We start from the raw sequence: 6527 nt of genomic DNA, 5'->3' as shown, positions 1-6527 counted from the left end.
CCTTGCGGTGAGTGTTACAGTTCTTAAAGATGGTGTGTCCGGAGTTTGTTCCTTCAGACGTTCAGCTGTGTCTGGAGCTTCTTCCTTCTGGTGGGCTCATGGTCTCGCTGTCAGGAGTGAAGCTGCAGACCTTCGTGGTGAGTGTTACAGCTCTTAAAGGCAGCGCGTCTGGAGTTGTTCATTATTCCCAGTGGGTTCGTGGTCTCAGCTTCAGGAGTGAAGCTGCAGACATTCGTGGTGTTATAGCTCATAAAGGCAGCATGGACCCAAAGAGTAAGCAGCAGCAAGATTTATTGCAAAGAGTGAAAGAATAAAGCTTCCACAGTATAGAAGGGGACCAGAGCAGGTTGCCACTGCCGGCTTGGGCAGGCTGCTTTTATTCCCTTATCTGACCCCACCCACATCCTGCTGATTGGTCCACTTTACAGAGAGCTGATTGGTGTATTTACAATCCTTGAGCTAGACAGAGTGCTAGACAGAAAAGTTCTCTAAGTCCCCACTAAGCTAGATACAGAGTGCTGATTGGTGTATTTATGATCCTCTAGCTAGAGGTAAAAGTTCTCTAAGTCCTCACCCGGCTGAGGAGCCCAGCTGGCTTCACCTAGTGGATCCTGCACTTGGGCTGCAGGCAGAGCTGCCCGCCAGTCCCGAGCCGCGCCTCCCTCCTCAGCCCTTGGGCGGTGGATGGGACCGGGCACCACGGGGCAGGGGGCGGAGCCCATAGGGGAGGCTCAGGCCACACGGGATCCCACTGCAGTTGGGGGACTCAGACATGGCGGGCTGCAGGTCCAGAGCCCTACCCGGCGGGGAGGCAGCTAAACTTGGTGAGAATTTGAGTGCAGCCCCGGCGGGCTGGCACTGCTGGGGGACCAGGCGCAACCTCTGCAGCTGCTGGCCCCAGTGCTAAGCCCCTCACTGCCCTGGGCCAGTGGCGCCAGCCGGCCGCTCGGCATCCGTATGGGGCCCCCGAGCTCTTGCCTGCGCCTGCCGGAACTCACATTGGCCTGCGAGTGCCCACGCAACCCTGGTTCCCGCCCGCGCCTCTCCCTCCACACCTCCCCGCAAGTGAGGGAGGCGGCTCCGGCCTCAGCCAGTCCAGAGAGGGGCTCCCACAGTGACGTGGGGCGCTTAAGGGCTCCTCAAGCGCTGCCAGAGTGGACGCCGAGGCTGAGGAGGCACTGAGAGTGAGGGCTGCTAGCACATTGTCACCTCTCATTACCACGGTTACAAATTAAACATTTGAAAGATGCAGCTACTGTTATGTGGAAATTCTTTTACGGAGCAGTTGTTGAGGTCAAGAATTGTTTGGTGGTTCACTCCTGTAATCTCAGCACTTTGGGAGGCTGAGGTAGGAGGATTGCTCGAGCCCAGAAGGTCGAGGCTGCAGTGACCCACTGCATTCCAGCTTAGGTGACAGAGTGAGACCCTGTCTTAAAAAACAAACAAAAAAGGTTTGGTTACAAGAGTCAGAAACCTACCAATAGTTTGGAAAAGAGGAGTTGTTAAAAAGGAGCAGAAATCTGGAACTTCATTGCAGGAAGTACAGTGAAACATTGTAGGATCTAGAAAGTCACCAGCAATTAAACTCTTTCTGTGTCTCTGACTGCCCCTTACTCTGTTTGTCTCTGTCCTCTAATCACCTTGTTTTCTGCTCTCCCTCTGCCTTTGTCTCTGTCACTCTGCCTTTGTTTTTTTAATCTTAAACATAATCGTCTATATACCTACTGTATTATCTTTCTGTGGACTGGTTTCTCCGAAGACCTTTTTATCTCTGCTTCCCCACATGGGGTGTCGTGTTAGTCCTGTCTTCAGAGCCTCGGCTTGTTAATGTGTTTGAGCTGCTATGGTGCAAACTCTGAACTCAGCTCTAGAACTTCACAACTCCAGTGACTGCTGCTTACCTCATGTTTTGTGTTTCTTAGCTCACATTCTCCAGAGATTAAATCAGATTCAGTGTGACCAGGCATCTCAGTCAACTGTGGCCAGATGGGGCCGAACCTCTTTGTAGAAGTTTGCAATTTACATACAACCTTGTACAACCATTTGTGGCAGCCTTGAAATTGTGGTCACCTCATAGAAAATGTAGGCTTCAGAATCATTCCCAAGAAGATGTGGGCTAGGTGGATTCCACCAGTGACTTACCACTGTATTTCATTTCTGCAGAGCAAACTTATCCCTCAAGATGTTCTTTTCTAACATGATCCCGTATTATAAGTACAGCTACAAATACCTATTCCCCACTCTGCATCTGGTCCATGTGATCATCATCCTGTCAGAATGACATCCTCCACATTTAGTGACACATTTTACTATCAGCACACCAGCCATTCAGTAGGGAAAATGCAAATTAAAAATTATCAGTTAGAAAAGGAGGTTGACTTGGTAGTAGGGCAGGAACTTAGAAAACAGGATCATACAGTGATCACTAGTCCAGACCAATAAATGCCATGAGTCTGTTTCTTGCCTGGGTAATAGAATAACTTCCTAAGTCATGCTTTGGGAGTCCTAGGATCTCACTAGGATTCCCTCTTTCCATTGTCCTCAGGCCTACCCTTCTTAGGGACCTAAGAGAGGAGTCTTCTCTCCATTTGAGTAATTATTGTCTGGTGCCAGCAGCCTTTTCCACTTGAGTCTGGAGCCTGCAGAAGAGGCTCAAGATTCAACACCATCTTGATAGGAGTTAGGATAGGTACTTGTCCAAGACTAAGGTTCTTCTGGTGGTAACTACCCCAGAACATTAGTGGGCTCTTAATCATTGTCCTGAGCACATCTTTGACTGAAATGTGATGCCAGGAATTTCTGTGGGATAAATTTGCTCCCTTCATCACAAGGCTGCCTGATGATGTTTTTTCCTTCAGGACTTTCCTTATTCAGCTTTCTGTCCCCATTGTTTCTTTCTAACAGCCTTGTCCTCGAGAGAATAAAGGAGCACGAGTGATTGGAAAGAGGCTTGTTTGCAAGGACTGGAAAGCGCCTCTTCCCTACTCTGCCCTATAGATATCTCCCTTCCACAGGTTACATTCCAGTCTACAAAGGTGTTTTACAAGGGGTTGGTGGGGCTGAGATTGGGCATCAACATGTTTATCCTGTGGGAAAGGCTTAGGATTCCCACATTAGTCTGGGTACTGTTAGATATTCTCCTTTCAATTGCTGGCCCCTTGAGCTTTTTCAAACTCATGAATAATATCTGGACCTGGTCTCCAGCAATCTCAGCAGATTTCCCTTTTGAAACATAGGTCATTTTCCCTGCCTTTCTCTTATCTGCTTTTAGGCAGACAACCTGCACATGTGATTTGGGTCCCAAGAGATAATAGGCCATTGCTCAGCTCTTTTGTTATCACTTACCTTCAAAGCACCAGTTTTCCATAGAACAGGGTATCCTCTCTGTCCACCTCCAACCCCTATCCCTCCTCTTGGCTTCAACTCCACGGTTAGTTTTGCATTTTCACTGAGGATCTGTTGCTTGAGCAATCCTATTCCTGGCACTAGTTTCTGTTTTAGAGATTTGCTGTTTTCAAGAAACAGGAGCCCAATTCTAAAATAAAGGGGTGGTGGTATAAAGAATGTAAAGAATCCAAACTGCAGGAAGTTTAGGCAGATTTTGTTACCCTTTATCCCTCACTGGGCCACATTGTCTGGATTCTGCACACCCGCTTCTTTCCCTTTGGAGCTTGGCTTCTCTGAAGATTTCTTCCTTTCTGCTTCCTTGCAATTTAGGCTTTCCCAGGGCTTTGGGCCCCGTGGAGCTATTTCTGACCTAGCTCTTTGCTTCCAGTATACCCTGTTTGTTCCTTGTGATTCAAAATCTGAAACAGGAGTTGATATTCTCAACCTGGGCCAACTGTCCACCCCAGAACAATGACCTGTGGCTCAAATGGTAGAATCTCCAAGAACAAAATAGCCTCATGTGCCCAGACCTTTGGGGAATGAAGGGCACTTCCAACAAAGAAAGCATGAGCTAAGACCCCTGACCCTGTTACCTAGACTGATGAAAATGCAGCTGGCCTGAAAAAAATACTGTTTTTTCAGTGATATTAACTGGAAATACTTTCTGATCCAAGAGATAGCATCCAGGTTCATTGTAAAAAATTTTAGTTTGGGGCTTCTTTTTTGAGCAGTTCTAACTGTAAGAATTAATATTTCATGACTTTTACTCTTTCTTAGCTATCCTCCAAATGACAAAGAGAAAATTTACTTTTTAAAAATAGAATAAAGCTCCTATTTTGTAAATCTCATATGGGTTCTTTGGATTCATAAATCTAAGACATATTATGAGATCTTTTCTGTATCTTTCAAAACTTACTATCTCATTATCCTAGGAATTATTTAATCATTACTAATCAATTATTCCAAACTATGCTATAAAAATAAAGACTAAAATAAAAAGGAAATGGAACATTGATGGAATTACCTAAAAAGATACAGTGATAGGAAAATAAATGATCATTATTATAACATCCTTCAGTTTTAATATAGCATTGCTGAAGTATTACATCATCTTTCAAGAAGGTATGAAAGTCTGGAGAAACACCATCTTTAGAGTCCTTTTTGTTTAATTTTCAGTGAATACAGTTAAGAGTTCAGAATTTTTCATGTTTTGCGCATAATAGCAAGTAGAAGAAAATAGAAGAATTTCCACCATCATTAAAGCAGCAGGTGAACACAGAGAGACAGAGGGCAGGCAGTACTCTAGACCCTAGATGACGTTGGTGAAATTGATCATGTAAGCAAAATCTCAGACCATGAGTCTAAAGATGCACGTTCTAGGTGAGTTTTCTCATACTCAAGGATGAGGGAGTGAACCATATATTTCCAAGGACAACAAGGAAATAGTATTTCCAGCCAGGTACTCAATGAGAAGAGCTTAATCATGCAATATTTTGTGACAAGAGCCTGGACCATTTGATTTTGCTAAATGCTGTAACAGTATTTGATCTTTTATGATGTTTATCCACCAAAGTGTACTTGACATAGTTCCTAAGTTGAAAAATGCTAAAGATAGCTATGTGCACAAAGGTGATTTAAAAAATCAAAAGATTTAGAAATGAAAAAAAATCATTCTAATTGGTGCTTATAAATCTACAAATGAAAATGCTTTACAATAATCGCCATCATTCAATAAAATTATGTCATTAAAGCTTTAGACTTTATTTTTAATTTTTTTTTTTTTTTTTTTTTTTAGAGATGGGGTCTCACTCTGTCATCCAAGCTAATTTTTGCATTTTTAGTAGAGACGAGGTTTCACCATGTTAGCCAGGCTGGTCTCGAACTTCCAACCTCAGGTGATCCACCAGCCTCGGCCTCCCAAACTGCTTGGGTTACAGGCATGAACCATTGCACCCAGCCTGTTTGCTCATTTCTTCTGAGCACTGAATCACTGTCCCTACTTTTTACACAGGGAAAGCAGTTTGCCAGCCTTGCATGTTGACTTTTTTAAAAAGCAGAGGCATGTGAACATTTCACAATCCTCACATTTTCTAACACTTTTATACATTCTTTGTGGCTAAGGTTTCCTGGAGGAAGTGTCACGGGGAGGGGGAAAAGCAATCTCACACGTATTCAAATTTTCTGGAGCCACTTTAAAAAAATAATCCTTTGAAAGTGATTTTATGTTGCCTAAATATAGATTTTTTTTAAAAAATTTGATACTATTTTAAAAATTTAATGTTAGGCATTTGGACTTTACCAAGATCTTCAGATTTAAAAAATATATCTTAACTCTCTTGCCAGGAAAAATAGTAATCACCATTTACCATCTAGTTCCAATGAATCTTAAAACTTTAAAAAATATATATTTTAAGGTCATGCCTCTAATCCCAGCACTTTGGGAGGCCGAGGTGGTCGGATCACAGGTCAGGAGTTTGGGAACAGCCTGACCAACATGGTGAAACCTCGTCTCTACTAAAAATACAAAAAATTAGCCAGGCTTGGTGGCAAGTGCCTGTAATCCCAGCTACTCAGGAAGTTGAGACAGAAGAATCACTTGAAACCGAAAGGCAGAGGTTACAGTAAGCCGAGATCACAACACTGCACTCCAGCCTGGGCAACAAGAGTGAAACTCTGTCTCAAAAAATAAAGAAAATATATTTTAAGTTATTTTATGAATAATATACTGAATTATAAACAGCTAGTTTAAAAAAATCAACTTTATTAGAAATTTTAGTAAGAATTTAAACACAGTAAACATAATTTTTATTTTATATTTTCTTAGTGTTGAAGGTAAAAATGGGCAATGTTGGTCGAATGTAAGTAACTGCTCGGTATGTGCCATGAATGAACCTGGAGGATATCCACCTTGTAAATAATGATTCCATATCTCAGATATATTTCTTTTAGGTCCCAGTTCCTTATTACTTCCATTTCTTCTTGTGCTTGCATTGCCAAAATGCAATACCTCTTAAAACTTTGAGCCAACAAAACCACAATGAGATACCATCTCACACCAGTTAGAATGGCGATCATTAAAAAGTCAGGAAACAACAGGTGCTGGAGAGGATGTAGAGAAATAGGAACACTTTTACACTGTT

This window comes from Mandrillus leucophaeus, unplaced genomic scaffold (assembly GCF_000951045.1).
Source record: "Mandrillus leucophaeus isolate KB7577 unplaced genomic scaffold, Mleu.le_1.0 Scaffold587, whole genome shotgun sequence".
NCBI classification, from domain to species: Eukaryota; Metazoa; Chordata; class Mammalia; order Primates; family Cercopithecidae; genus Mandrillus; species Mandrillus leucophaeus.
Note: the sequence above shows the minus strand (reverse complement) of the source record.